Source organism: Octopus sinensis, linkage group LG16 (assembly GCF_006345805.1).
Source record: "Octopus sinensis linkage group LG16, ASM634580v1, whole genome shotgun sequence".
NCBI lineage: Eukaryota > Metazoa > Mollusca > Cephalopoda > Octopoda > Octopodidae > Octopus > Octopus sinensis.
In genome coordinates, this window is record NC_043012.1 from 25,719,779 (window position 1) to 25,737,278 (window position 17,500).

At 31.4% G+C, this 17,500-nt stretch overlaps 1 protein-coding gene across 1 annotated transcript in view; it reads right to left on the reverse strand.

The window, feature by feature from the left end:
• LOC115220623 (putative protein DDB_G0292252) overlaps window positions 1-17,500 on the reverse strand; it is a 208,718-nt gene that overhangs the window by 150,561 nt on the left and 40,657 nt on the right. The window lies entirely within an intron of this gene.

The window sequence follows — 17,500 nt, forward strand, 5'->3', positions numbered from 1 at the left end:
TGTAGCAGATTAATCAAAAGTTTAACCGATACCTTAGTAGCAAAAATCACAGCAGTAAACAGCACGGTTGGAGGTACAACCATATGGTGTTGCAACCGTGCGTTGGTGCGGATAATTGAAATTAAAACATTATTGGTGAATTGAAGAAATGAGCTGAACGCAGATTGAACAGAAATCGTTTTATTTCATTCTACACGTGTTTCGAAAGGCACAAATTACCAAAATCCGATTGAATAATGGGACCATATTGTGTCTTTCTCTTCAGAAGAAAATAGGAAATCCGTTGGAAAAACAAAAACAGAACAGAGGCGGAGCAAAAACAAATCGAACTATGCTCCTATATATATATATATATATATATATATATATATATATTATATATATATATATATATATATTATATATATATATATATATATTTATATATGTGTATGTATTTATGTATATGTATGTATATATGCCATGGTTGTGCGACAGGTGGTGCGGACATGATAGGAATCTATTTTGGTGAGGAGGTTCTGTGTTGTGAGAGCTGACATGGGGTTAAATAAAACATACGTCTCTTAGACGGTAGAGATGGAGAGAGAAAGATAGACAGATATATAAATAGAGATACAGATAGATGTACAATACAGAGACATATACATATATATATATATATACATAGATAAAAATTAGCGACAGAGACATTAGATGAGATGGATGCTTCACAGTAGCCGCACACTTTCTCCGACAGGTGGTGTTTTATTCTAACCAGTACGTAGACATATTTAAGCGCATGTTTAATGACTCTCTACAACGGTTTCTGCGCTTAGTGGGTTGCAATGGTCCACACTTTCAGTTAATGCCAGGCGAGATGAACCTAGGATCGTAGGGATCCAGAAGACATTCTGCGGATTAACTTGTCCGAGACTCTAAGCATATCGGGAACCTGTGCATTTGACGGCCATTATCTACAAACATGAACATACATGTATGTATGTAGTATGTACATATATACATATATGTATATATACATGTATATGCATATTGGCAAATGTATATACAGATATACACATACTCATTTCTTTCTCTCTCGCTATATATATATATATATTATATATGTGTAAGTATACCGTATGTGTGTCTATTGTCTATGGTTGTACGTATGTATATATATATAAACATATATATATATATGTATATTATATATCTGTAAGTATGCCGTATGTGTGTGCTAATGTATATGTCTATTGTCTATGTCTGTAAATATATATATATATATATATATTTATATATATATGAATATACGCCTGTTCACATTCTTTCAATCATATTTTAAATGTCATCACATATATACACTTGCGAGCAATATTAATGGCAGAAGACCAAGTTCAGAGCAGAAACACTAATCTATAATCAACATTACAACACATACAGATATATATATATATAAAAATATATATGTAAATATATATATAATAAATATATATATATATATATACATATATACATATATAAATATATATATATATATATATTTATATATATATATACATACATATATATATATGTATATATACACATATATATGTGTATATATATATACATATACGCCCACACACACACATACATATGTGTATATATATATATATATATATATAATGTATAGTGACTCACATCAAAAACGCGATTCAAAAACAAATATACAATATTCATCGAGTCTTTGATATCTTTGATTTCAGTCTTTTAATTTTTTAGAATTGAATTTCATTTCAAAATCATATTAAATCGTTATTTTTACTAAAATTTACCGAAAGTGTAAATATCTCCGTACCAATTAAACAGGCAACCAAATATTGCTGATAAAAATATATTAAAAAATGCGAAATATAAAACAAACTTCAGTATGGCTTATGTTTATCGTTTCCTGTGGTATTCGATTTTTTGGTTTAATTTTCTACTTCATGCATTTTTAGAAAGGTTAAAACAAATTGTTGGGTGGTATATCTGCAGTCAACCGAATCAATTATAGTAAGAAAAAACAAATCTATAGAAGCGTATTATTGTTAAAGATGTAATAATCGGTGATATTTGTGTGTGTATACACACACACACACACACACACACACACACATATATATATATATATATATGTAGAAAACAGACGCACTGTCATACACACACAGGTAATATACTTAAAGGTCCTTATATAAATATAAATCTATGAGTAGGCGTGCATATATATATATATGCGTGTGTACGTGTGTGTGTATGTAAATAATGGGGTAAAAATTAAAAGAATATATTACCAGTGGCTCGCATGTTTTGTGAAAGTCATAAGACAACATTTTTATATATAAGTGTGCATAAATATTTATACACGGAGAGAAGGTCTTTGCCAGGTCTTCCTACATGCTAAAAAGGGTTTGGATCTGGGGAGAAAATAGGAATCAGAGAAGGCTCTCCCTCCTTCACCCTTTCTCTCTCCCCCTGTTTCTCATGCTATCACTCTCTCGTTGCTCACATGTGACCATCGTCCATCTCTTTTTTTTCCTGCACGGACGTTTAAAAGAGCGAACGTGATTTCTCTCTCTCTCTCTCTCTCTCTCTCTCTCTCTCTCTATATATATATATATATATATATATAATATACGCACACATACATATATATATATGCATACATACACACACGCGTATATATACATGCATATATATATATATATATATATATATATATATTCATATATTCGTGAAGGCCTATAGCTTACACGTTAGCATATTAGGCTCACTATCTTAAGGTCGTGAGTTTGGTTTCCAGCGGCACGTTTTGTGCGTGAGCACCACATTTTACTTCTCACTCAAACACTCCACTCAGCTGCCAAAAATTGAGCCGTACCTGTAATTCAAACGGACCTGTCACATCCTGCGTCATGCTGAATCTGCCCCAGAACTACGTTGCCCGTACGCGGGCCTAGGGTTCGGACGTTGATTCAAAGGTAAAAGCTGCTCCGTTGATCGAATCAATTGGGAACATTCATCGTCGTAACCAACGGTGAGCCACGATATATATATATATAAATATATACACATGCACATAAATATGCGTGAGTGTAAGCTTCTTTGTGTGTGTGTGTGTGTGTCTTTGTAATGTTATATATAGATTCATGGAATCATATGGCAACCACGGAAAGCGGTCCACACATAGTAATGCAAAACGGCAGAGTACAGTCGAGAGGTCTGTGCAGATGAAATCCAAAATATCCTATCGCTGAAATTATTCCACGAGGAATGTATAGACTACAATATGTGTGAAGTTATGAATGGAGAATATATTTAAGCAACCACTTCTCATCTTTAGGATTACGGTCGTTTCACAATCCTTGCCATGAAATTGTAATAATTTCAGTGCATAATTAGTTATTTTATGTCTGTATCATGCATGCAACGCATTATACAATAATTTGTATATTTATAATTTAGAACAGATAAAGAAAGCTAGCTCATTATATCCCTAAAATTTAGGATACTCAATTTCTTGAAATTAGATACAGCATCATAACTGAAACAATATATTTATTATCTATAATTTTAATGGGCATACCAAGGCAATTTTATCTAATATCAGTCTTCTGAATATTGTATTCTCTCACAGTATATATATATATGTATATATATTATATATATATATATATATATATATATATATATGTAGGTCCCGGGTTGAGTCGGGGTTAACCACAGTAAATAAGGTACTCAATACATAGCAAGAGTAATATTAATCTATTTTATAGAAGGAGCTTCTACAGGACTAGAACTGTTTCATTCAGATGAAATCTTCAGGAAGCCCCCTGAGATTTCATTGAATGAAACAGTTCTAGTCCTGTAGAAGCTCCTTCTATAATATATATATATATATATATATATATATATATAAAGAGTCTAATTTGTATATACACTTTGAGTTCAAGCATTGGTGCACCCATGGTGTGCCATTGATGAATGCTGTGAATGTAATGATCGTTATATTCGCAAACACAAACCCTCACATTCATTAATCACTGTGTGTGTAGGTATAAAATATATCGCGAGAAGGACAAAGAGATAGACAGAAAAAGTGAGGTTGGGGTAAGAGACTAAGCCTGATATGTAAATGGACCTACAGATTTCAGTATTGTATATCTTTCTTCCGTTTCCTCTCTATTTTCTTCTATTTCATAAAGGGCATTGCCCTATAAGTCACTTTCCCTTTATGTTATTCTATTCATCGTTACTTCCATTGCTATTTATCGCTTTGTTTTGTAATGTTATATAGAGTTAACGTTACAAACTAGACGTACATGGAAGTAATACAGGGCACGATGAAAGGGTATTTCATTAACGACACCACCTGCATAAAAAATATTCAATTCGAAATGAAGGGATAAAATGAGAGGAATATTAGCTCGATTTAATTCAGTTGAAAATTGAAGGACCACACATCTGGACATTTATCAAATAGTATGGAAAATCTTGGAAATCACTGTACCAATTAGAAAGGAAACACCAAATTGTAAGCATAATGAGTAGGAGGACAGTATGACCCATATCTTCGAGTGGTTTCGTAAAACTGAAGGTGGGATTGGAATTATTATCTCTCTGCTGTCATCAAAAGTGTGTCCTTGTGTGACGCCCCCGACCATATAGTACATAAATTAGAGTGTACACACTTGGCAATATTTTTTCTATCCCCATCATTTAATTCAGCAACAGCCAATGACGGAATCTTCTGTGAAGCTTACACAAAATGATTGAAAATTACAAAAGTAATCGGCACCAATTTACCAAACTGATTTCTCATCTCATTCCGACCCACGGAGATGAAAATGCTAGGTTCCATCTGCAATTAATAGTAGCGCCCATCTATTTATTATGAATACATTTTACTACCATATACATTGGTAATGACCTATTTAACTAAGTTAATGTTTAATTTTATAATATATGCATTTACACACATATATCCGCACACGTCTATCATATATACACATGTATATGTGTGTGTGTATGCACGCGCGTATGTGATTGTATATATATATATATATATATATATATATATATATGTATGTATATATATATATATATAATATATATATATATAATATATATATATATATATATGTGTGTGTTGTGTGTGTACATATGTATATATGAATATATATATATATATACATATATACATACGTATATATGTATACATAATATTCATATATACGTATGTACACACACACATATATATATATATATATATATATATATATATATGTACATATATTCATACATATATATATATACATATGTTCATATATATATATATATATATATATATATATATATATATATATATATATATATATATACATATATATATGTACATATATATATATATATACATATGTACATATATACATACATATATATATATATATACATATGTAAATACATACGCACATATATATATATACATATATATATACGTATATATATATATTCATTTATATACATCGTGTGTATGTATTCCTACAGACTTAACTGCCAAAATCAACAGATATATGTTGCAGCGTCGTCGAAGATATGTGCGTGTTTACATTGTATGTTTAACCAAGATTTTTATCAAACTTCCTGGCCATTGAGCAACCGGATCTCTTCTGAGACAACATGCCTAAGCAACTCTATAATTGTGACACATACGGTAACTATTAGTTAAAAATCATATAGAGGTATGTGAGAAAGTGAACAAACATACAAACCGATAAGGAGGCAAACATTTGATATATGCACATAATTCTTGCGAAATGAACTGTAATTAATAATGTATAGGTATGTCTCTCTATCCCCTCATCCCTGTCTCTGTATGTATATATGTATATGTGTGCCTGAGTCTGTACGTATATATATATATATATATATATATATATATATATATATCACGGGATCACGTGACCGACCAGTCTATCGGATGTAGTTACACATCGCTGGTCACAATGCGTTCGCATTGTTTTAGCCTTCAAATGACGCCACCCCGCTGGCTAAGCGAGCAGGCAAACAGAAGAAAGAGTGGTGAAAGAGTACAGCAGGGATCACCCCCCTCCTGCTGGAGCCTCGTGAAGCTTTTAGGTGTTTTCGCTCAATAAACACTCACAACGCCCGGTCTGGGAATCGAAACCGCGATCCTACGACCGCGAGTCCGCTGCCCTAAACACTGGGCCATTGCGCCTCCATATATATATATATATATATATATATGGAAAAAGAGTGCTGTATGAGGGCATATATATCCCGATACACGTATAGAAACTCTGAAACGCTTGTTATGCGGATATTATCCCGGGTACATTACAAACGTATATATATATATATATAATATATATATATATTATGTTATGTAATGTACCCGTGATAATATCCTCATAACAAGCGTTTCAGAGTTTCTATACGTGTATCGGGATATACATGCCCTCATACAGCACTCTTTTTCCAGGATATGTATTTGGAACTCCTTTGTTCTATGCAGAATTTATATATAACAATTTATAAAAGTAGAATAAATGAACAGGCTTTAATCACGAATCACAAAAAGTGCGTCTGCGCAATGCTGACAGTTGTTAGCTGGGTCGTTTTTCGTATCATAATTTTCGATAAAATACTATATGAATAATTACATGAATATATATGATCCAACAGCGACACGTCATCTGTTTTCTTCTCCTTCTTTCTCTTTCCCTGCTTCTGCGTTTTCTATTAGTTTTGCTTTCACATCTAGCTGTATACATTATGTTTCTCACACGACACGTAAGCTAAAAGTGTACATTCTTTCATAGTACAAACTTGCTTATTTCGTGGGGTATTCCATTATTTAAAGGTATATATTGAATATGCATGGAGAGAAATGATTTCTTAGGGTAAAATATTACTGTATCTTTCATATTTTCATAATTCCAAATATTATTGTATTTTTCATAATTCATTATTTTTCGTTCTTGCTATAATGAGATATAAATTCATTATTGAGACTACCGCTCGGTTTGATATTTTTAACCATTTCATTCCGATCTTCTTACGAAGCGGATCAGACGCTGGAAATTCCGACTGACCATGGTTAGGATATTATCTACATGGAAATAAACTTTGATCTTGCAGTTATTTCCTCAAAGACATGGTAACAATGCAGCTATGAAAATTCTGTGACGATATATATATTCTGTGAAAAAATGTTTGAATATCACTAAAACAATACAATTTATTCATAAGCCAACTGATTCTTGCTCAATTTATAAACGCGAGAAATAGTTATTTGAACTCTTGATAATATTTGAAAGAAAAACTAAAACTCTATACTTCAGTGCATTTAATCTAAATATGAAACCACTTGAACTCATTCATTTCAGCTGACCCTTTGTTATTCTCTTATCTCTTACATAAAAATAGTATACAACACAGTCTGATATACATAAGTACACAATGATTTGTAACAGAAGAAACAAATAGAAGTATTCAAGATGAAGGCAGCCATTTTGTTTAAGATCCACAATTACGTTTCATAAAAGAGTGTTTGATTTAACTCTTCGATCGTTGAAGATATTGTAATAAATCGACAATGTTTGCGTGTACTTTTCTTTATTTTATTCATAGCAAAATATTTTCAGTTATATTTGAGAATGACAAAGATGCAATAACACGACTACGTGTGTACTTCTTTAGATATATTTTATAAACGTACCTGTATCCGCCAGCGTTCTTCGCCACATTCATTCGTACACTCACAATACACATACGCACGCACCAACACACACACACACACATTCGAGATACATAAATACATACTAAAAAATGGAGATATAGGCAGTTTAAAATGTACAAACACACAGACACACACACATCTTTCATTGATAATAGTCACCAGGCATCGGCAATGCTGAGGTACCAACATGAAGTATTTCTTGTCGAATAAATCGACCCCGGAATATAACTTTCTTAAGCCTGGTAATTATTCTATTGGCATCTTGTTGATAACTTACAGGACATAAGCACACCAATACCGGTTGTCAAGCGTTGGTGGTGGACAAATGCAGTCTCACACACGCTGGTATATATATATATATATATATATATATATATATATATATATATATATATATATATATATAGAAATTCGGGGTGAGTACTTGATAATTATAAGCACCTGTGTATACCGTCTACATTGAGAGAAGAAAGAGATGGACGCTTCAACTCTATGCTGCTGCCGCATTATGTCGTACGTGAATGAGAGGATTGGCATCCCCAACCAAGATTTTTGATGTAAAGACATGTCCTTGTGGAAGCTGTGTGCGCGGCTGAAGAAGGCCACAGACATACATTATGCATTGTTATAAATCTGTCTAATAAAGGCCCGAAACATATGTACCGCTGAATCCTTCGCATCATGTTTTTATTTTACTTTGATCAATATATATATATATATATATGTATATATATATATAATATATACATATATGATATATATAATATATATATATATACTTATATATATATATTATATATATATATATATATATATTATATATATATATATATAATATATATATATACACTGATTCGTTTTAATAGAATGTGCGCAGACAGGCGTTACCTACAGTCAGTGGAAAAACAACTGGTTTTGAACGAATATACATTTATTTATTGAGAGAAGGTTGATTTGCCTAATAATGTGGGACGCATATTCGCCATGTTGGACCAATGAAATCTAAAAGGTCTTTTCATACTATCCTTGTTTATTTCATCGTGTTACTTTCTGTTGAAGATCATAGGATCGAAACATAAAAGACTTTTGCATGTGTTCCCGAGCGTCAAACTAAAACACTTTCTTCTTGTTCATACACAATCATCGTTTTCTCTTTATTTTCTATAAATTCCAACTATACATACATACATACATACATAATATATATATATAGATATATATATATATATGCAAATAAATAGATAGGTAAGTATATATATAGGTAACATATCTATATAACAGCAAACACTTTACTGCCATCTTAACGTGTTATATAGATAGGTAAGTATATATTAGGTAAGTGTTTATGTATATACGTATGTATGCGTGTATCTATGTACGTATATACGTGTGTGTGTGCATGTAGGTAGGTATTATGTATTTATGTAAGGCATATATGTATATCAATGTTTATATTCTAAAAAGACATTTAGGACAATTTAAGTGGCTGGTACACTTTAAAACAATTACATGCTAATATATTTACTGATTTCCGTTACAAGTGCTGCAAAATTTACATATTTTGCTATATTTTATATTTCTTTCATATCACCATCATTATTATTATTGATATTATATATATATGTATATTTATATATGTACACACACACACACACATATGGGTATTTACGAACGATACCTTACTGTTATTGCTGTATGCATATATCAATATGTATACGTGTGTACATAGACTTGTATGCGAGCGTTGTTTGAATGTGCATTTGGCATACATGCATCCATATGCACGCGCACATATATAACTTCATACAAATGTATATATTAATGTAATGAATATGCATGTGTTTATATTAATATATATTCATATACACATATGCGAATGTAAGCACACACACACACACACATATATATCTATATATATCATATATATACACACATACATACATGTATATATATTATATATATATATATAATATATATATATATATATATGTACATATAAATAAATATATATATATAAAAATATATACATACATGTATATACACATACACACACACACTATATATATATATACATATATATACGTATACATATAACCATGCACATACATATATGGAATGCCATATAACGTAAGAACATACAAGATAAACATTAATGTTGATGTTTTAATGTTCATTATAGCTACGTTAAAGGGTAAGGCTTCGTATTAATGCCATGTAATCACAATCTTGTTTTTGCAAGGAGTGGGAAATTCTATCTATTTCTCATTTGTTATTTTAAATTGATGTAAAACCGTACTAAACCTGACTCTAACAACCTCTTCCTGCTCTGTCAATTTCACCCGAACTAACCTTATTTTATTTGTGATTCGTTAGATAAAAAAGCCAAAAAGTATTTTTGAAATAATAACCACATTCATGTATGAATGTATGCATATATATATTTTCAAGTACCGACCAGCGTAAATACACAGTTACAAACGCGCACTCGATTCTCTCCTCTCGTTCACTTTCGTTATGTCTGTCTGTATGCATGTATGTAAGTATGTTTGTATTATGTGTCTATTTATACATACATATATAAATATTCTTTTCTACTCAAGGTACAGGGTTCGAAATCTTGGGGTGGGGGCCAGTCGATTAGATTGATCCAAGTGCGCATGTTGTAATTAATTTGTCGACTCCGAAATGGTGAAAAGCAAATTCTACCTCGGCAGAATTTGAACTTAGAACGGAAAGACGGACGAAACACCTATTTCTTTACTACCCACAAAAGGGCTAAACACAGAGAGGACAAACAAGGACAGACAAACGGATTAAGTCGATTATATCGACCCCAGTGCGTAACTGGTACTTATTTAATCGACTGCGAATGGATGACAGGCAAAGTCGACCTCGGTGGAATTTGAACTAAGAACGTAACGGCAGACGAAATACCGCTAAACATTTCGTCCGGAGCGCTAGCGTTTCTGCCAGCTCGTCGCTTTCTAGATATATAAATACTTCCTGATACATAAAAATTCTTATATACATGGAGTGGCTGTGTGGTAAGTAGCTTGCTTACCTGTTACGTGCTGGGGGTCGATATAATCGGCCTAATCTCTACCCCCAAATTTCAGACAATATTAATATTGTTGTTGTTGTTCTTGTTTACTTTTAATCTGCCAAGACACACGCAGCATCTTAGAGTTACATTATGACTGAAAGCTTCGAGAGGGGAATCGGAAGGGGCGGTAGGCAAATATGTTCATGTAATAAAACACAGATATATAAACTGGTAGGTTTTTCCCAAGGATGTGGGCAGTACTTGTCAACACAATCTTTTGGATTTCTGTGAATCATGTTTCTCCTGAGATACTTTGATATTCCTGTCATTCCTTTCTTACCATACGTAGAGCACCCATAAAAACAGGAACAGTTATTATTATTATTATTATTATTATTATTATTATTATTATTATTACAATTATTTCCATTATTATTATCATCGTTATTATCATTATCATCATCATCACCATCATTATTGTTATCATCACCATCACCATTATTATTATCATTATTATTATTATTATTATTATTATTGTTGGTTGTTGTTGTTGTTGTTATTATTATTAAGCGTCGAGCTGACAAAATGGTTACCATAGCGGACAAAATCCTTAGAGACATTTCTTTCGCATTAATGTCTGCGTTCAAATTTAGTCGAGGTCGATTTTTTTCTTTCATCCTTTTAGGTTTGATAAAGTGCGTACCAGTCAAGTACTGGGGGCGATGTAATCAACTTTTCTTCCTTCAGAAATTATTGCCTAGGTTCCAAAATTTGAAACCATATGTATAAATTTATCGCATTTCTCTATCTTTTCTATTCCTTTCTCCTTATCCTTAACGCAAATCCCCACATAATTTTTTGTCATTTCTCGTCATGTATCCCCTCGTCTATGTGCCGGGGCGGGGGTTAATAAAAACATTATCATTGTTGCTGTTGGTATTTTTTTGTCGATTGTTTTTTTTTTGCTATCATCATCATCATCATCATCACTGTGACACCATTGAAAGAGTCTTCATGGTCATCACGTAATCTTGTCACCTACGGGACATCATCATCATCGTCATCAGCAGCATCACCACTATCATCATCATCATCATTTTTTTCCTTTCTCTCATTTACTTTCTAGTGTATAATTTGTGTTGTTCGTTTTCGATGTTGCAAAAGATTGAAAGTACTTAAAAATTTAGTTGTATGATGATTAAAAAGACAACAAAAACGTAAAAACGAACGCATTCTCTAAAAATCAGAATAACAGTTTTTCTTTGCCGCATCGTCCGTGTCATTTCATCTTATCTTTTTTATCTTGAGTTTTTATTCACTAACAATAGAAATTTAATTTATTTTCGTCTGTGTGGTGTGTGGGTATATATATATATATATATATATATATATTATATATTAATATATTATATATAATATATATATATATATATATATATATATAAATAGATAGATAGATAGGTATACATGAATGTATATGTATGTGTGTATATACGTTTATATATATATAATTATACATACATCCATATACAGACATATATACATTCATGTATACGTATATAAATGCATATCTATCTATATGTATATATACATGTATAAGCATGCATGCACACACGGTTACATATATAGATTTGTATTCACATGTACATATATATATATATATATATATATGTGTGTGTGTGTGGTGTGTGTGTATTTGTGTGTTCATGCATTTGTGTCTGTGCGTGCGTGTTCGTATGTATATCCTCAATTTTTCATTCTTTCGCATGCTTTCCCTATCGTCTGCTTTAAGGCCCGCGTATTTCATTTTGTTTCTTCTTTTCGGTGATTCTTCCTTAATTTTGACTCTTTCATTGTAAAATAATTAATTTCTTGCATTCTATTTACTTCTCTTACATTTATTTTGTTTTTAATTCTTTCAAGAAATACTTGTTTTAAGAATCTAAAAAATATATATAAATATAGATAGAAAGATACAGAGAGAGAGAGAGAGAGAGAGAGTAAAAGAAAGGCAGTGATGCAAAGAACTAATTTCAGTTATGTTATCACATGCTGTGCGTTTAAAGGAATGCTGCACAATTGCTCGTCTTCTTTGGAATTGTTCTGGTGAACCGATGCTGGTTAATTACCATTCTTGTCTTCCGATTTTATTTTTTGTTGCTTTTGCGGTTCCGTTGCTTTGTTTTGACTATTGTGTAAAATTTTCGGTCTCTCTCCTAAGAATTCTAACGTAAAATTACCAAGTCAGAAGCGAGACTCTTGCCATCGACATAATAAAAATAATTATAAAAACAAAAAAAAAAAGAAAGACACAAACTTAAAACTAAGAATAACAATAATAGTAATTATATTTATAATAATAATAATAATTGTAATTATAATTAAAAATTATAATAAATCAAAAAAAAATAATAGTAATTTAATTGATAATAGTAAGTTTCATAATAGCAATATGATAATAATAATAATAATAATAATAATAATAATAATAATAATAATAATAATAACGATGATGATGATGATGATGATGATGATATAATAATAATAATAATAATGACAGCATCAACAACAACAAAATATGAATATGTCTCCTCTAATTTCCTTCGGTGTCAATCGCGACAATAGCGAACACTTTCTTGGAATTAGATATAAAAATAAAGGAATAAATAGTAAGTGAATAATGGTTTTCAAAAAAATGTCTTGTAGAGGGATCACGTTGAGTATTTTATTTCGTAATTATTTAGAAAAATAGAATATTTTTTATAATTCCTTGTGGATTTTTAATTTTTTATTTTTGAAATGTTTTCGGTGTCACTGTTCTCTCTAATAGAAAAAAAAATAACTTGTAATTAGATATTATTTTATAATATTTAATTTCATGTGTTACTGTTTGTTTATAGTGATGATGTTTTGAAGGTGATGTGGCGGTGTTGTTGCTAGTGACGTTCTAATGGTTGTGGCCGTGGTGGTCGTGATGGTGATGATGATGATGATGATGATATGATGATGATGATGATGATGATGATGATGATGATGATGATGATGATTACGACGATGAGAATAATGCTGACGATACTCATGGTGATGTCGATGCTAATGACGAATACGACCGACGATGATGAGAATGATGATGATGATGATGATGACATCGATTCTGATGTTGACATCGGTGCTGTCAATGATGGTGTTAACAACAGTGATGGTGCTATTGATGATAGGGATGTCTTTATTTGTTCTGTGAAGTCGCTGGAAGTATGTTCATGTTAGATAATCTAGATACATTACCACTACGAACTGAAATAACACATAAATTTCACCATGTTATATTTACATTTACGAATCACATAAAAAAACAGAACAATAACTGTATTCTTGAAGCGCAGGTCACAAATATGTACACATACGCAAAGCCAAACACGCACACGAGGTCCGTCGTACACTTTTACACAGATGCGCATATATCAAGATGTGCATGGCTGAGATTTCAGTCTGCACCTTATTACGCTGTTCGCCCTGTCTGAATTAATAAATCGGAATTTAGGGTGAAACGTGAGGTTCTAGTTGTCAACTCTAAATATTTTGAATTCGATTAATACTCTACACAGTACCTCTATCAGTAAATAGTTTGTTTTTCTAAAATGTCTATTGATAAACAACACTACATATAATAGACACATACCACACATACACACGGATAAACACACATACAAAAATATGTGCATATATATATATATAAAACAATTATATTTGGGTTTTAATCTTGGAGGTCTTTTTTTTATTATTCACGGCTACGGACCATCAAACACAAGTATAATACGGAAATGGATTAAGCGACTTGTCTTATTGCAAAATATTATAATTGTTTTCATCAATATTTTATGAGAAGAGCGTCGCTAAATTATATTTATTATTCATTATTATTATTATTATTATTATTATTATTATTATTATTATTATTATTATTAATTATTATTACTTAATTACTTATTTACTTTTAATTTGCATGTTTGTTACAATCAGTAAACGAGACACACCCAGTGCCCTGAGGCGGGTGAAGGATAAGATACGTTACAGTATACTGATAGCTTGGGGAGGGGAAGTAGCAAAATATATTCATGTAATACAACACTGACATTTAAATGAATAGTGTTTTTCTAAGAACGTGGACAGTGTTTGTCAGCACAATCTTTTGTATTACTTTGAGACCTGGTTCTCCTGGCGTCTTATCTAGATGTTTCTGACATCCCACTTTTATCATACCTAGGGCATCTACAATAAGAAAAACGTTCCTTTTTTAAGATGCCACATCTTTTGTACTTCAATATCCAGGTCCTTATATCTACTTGGTTTGTTAAATTCCCTAACAGACACATTTCTATCAGTGAGAACACTTATTTCTATTAGTCTATAAGCATTTTCTTCCCTGTCTTTCGTAATTATGCCTGACCGATTAGACTGAATTATTATTATTATTATATTATTATTATTATTATTATTATTGAGTGGAAGCGCAGAGAATGCCAACAAATTAATACTGGAATATAATATACGCAGCGCAGTATACCCATCATGACTACCCGTCTGACAAGGGTACACCAGGCACATGAATCACAACCATATGTACATGACATTGTGATCTCTTATCAAGATAAACAGCGCATGACCATCCAGATGGAGTCCAGTTTGAATTTACTTCAGCTCAAGTCGCCCTACCCATACAAATGGTCCTTGAATAAGGTTCATTTAAGGAAGTTAAATGAAACCCCCAAGTTTCTAGAGGCGAATTATTCAAACTCGAAATAAATTCCTCTCGACACATGGCTATGATGCTTCCTCATTAATTCTGCTCGTGACCACAGATTTATATATTGCCAGCCACTAAGAGACATGCTCAACTGGTTAAGGTCAAATAACTGAAAAGCAAATCTGTGGTACTGAGCAGAATGTTTGCTATAGCCCATCTTTTATACCAAGACAAAACAGTGTACATGATAACACTTCCAATCAGTTAAGATCTGAAGCCATGAGAGCCACTGCCTGGTACTGCATCAGGGCATCTATTATTATTATTATTATTATTATTATTATTATTATTATTATTATTATTATTATTATTATTATTATATGTTTGGGTTTTGCTTTGTATTTGTACTAGTTGACTCCAAGTCTCACCCAAAGGCCTCATGTGTTAAGTTAGAAGCTCAAGTTGATGTTATGAATAGGCTGCCATATATTTGGATTTGAACGGAGTATTGTGCTAGAGAAAATTTGTCAAAACATAAGTATATTAGAATTTGTTTGAAATGTAATTTGATTATAAGATGATTATATAACGTTAAGATGGCAGTAAAAAGTGTTTGCTGTTATGTGCATTAAAAAGCATTTGGACACTGTTTACGGATTTAAATATTTTGAGGATTACATAAACAACATTTTACGTAGGATATAGGCAGTTCCCATGAGAACACTAATATTTTTCATTTCTTCCGTCTTTAGCTTTCCTTTTATTTGAGCTAGGTAGCAATCAGCCCCTTTTGCTATCATTTCTAGGGCACTTAGGAAACAGCTATTGTTTTAGTCTTGAGCTTCCACATTTTACCAATTTATATTACAAAATCTTTATATTTGCTTAGTTTATATTATTAATATTTTTATAGATTATTATATTTGTTGTTGTTGGTATTATTAAATAACACAATATAATATGTATAAAATCCATTTGGATTTGGAATTTTAAAGCAAAGGCATGAAAAATCGATATTTTTGCGTTAGTAGTGTTCTAATATTCTTAGACATATAATATAATATAATAATATACCAATACCTCACTGACAAAATGTAGATTTAACAATTCCAAATTTATATAATACAACAATTTCCTCACACCATTCTCCTTAATTATGTTATACATTTACATGTATTCATATATCTATACGCACAGACACTTGTTATATCCTGATATTATTTTTATTGTATTTATATTTGTGTAACATTGTCCGTTTTATACATTCGCTGCTTTCTTCCAAGGAATCTAATGCTCTTAGCTTAGTATTCCCTTGGGCCTGGTCAGATTGGAGCAATCTCAAGTATAATCAACCGAAATTGTGAGGATAATCTGATACTTGACTGAGGAAAGAAAACTTCGAATGACCCGTCCATGTTTTCTTTGTATCATCTATTTGGATGTTTTGTTGTCCCATTTTTATATCACCTAGCTGTCCGGATGTTTTGCGTTCTTGTCCATTTTGTATATATATATATATATATATAGATATATATATATATATTATATATATATATATATATATTGACGTCAGAAAAACAAAACAAACGTCTAACCCATCAATTCAAAGTTTCTCACTCTTGACGCCTGTACGTTCTGCAAATATAACTTTCCTAAATAAAGATCACACCATATTCAAGGCTCTGATAAAGCTGTAGGATGTTATCCTGATACTCAACTAAGAGTCTAGCACATCTTATAGCAGAAACAACTGTAAAATTCGTTTTTGCATGTGCCAGCCTTTACTTCATATACATATATATATATATATATATATATATATATATATATATATATATATATATATAGTCTTTTATTCTATTTGTTTCAGTTATTTGAGTGCGGACATGCTGGGGCACCCGTAACTTAACGTCTCGGCACAACACCTCTCTGTAGGTGTTGTGCCTAGCCGTTA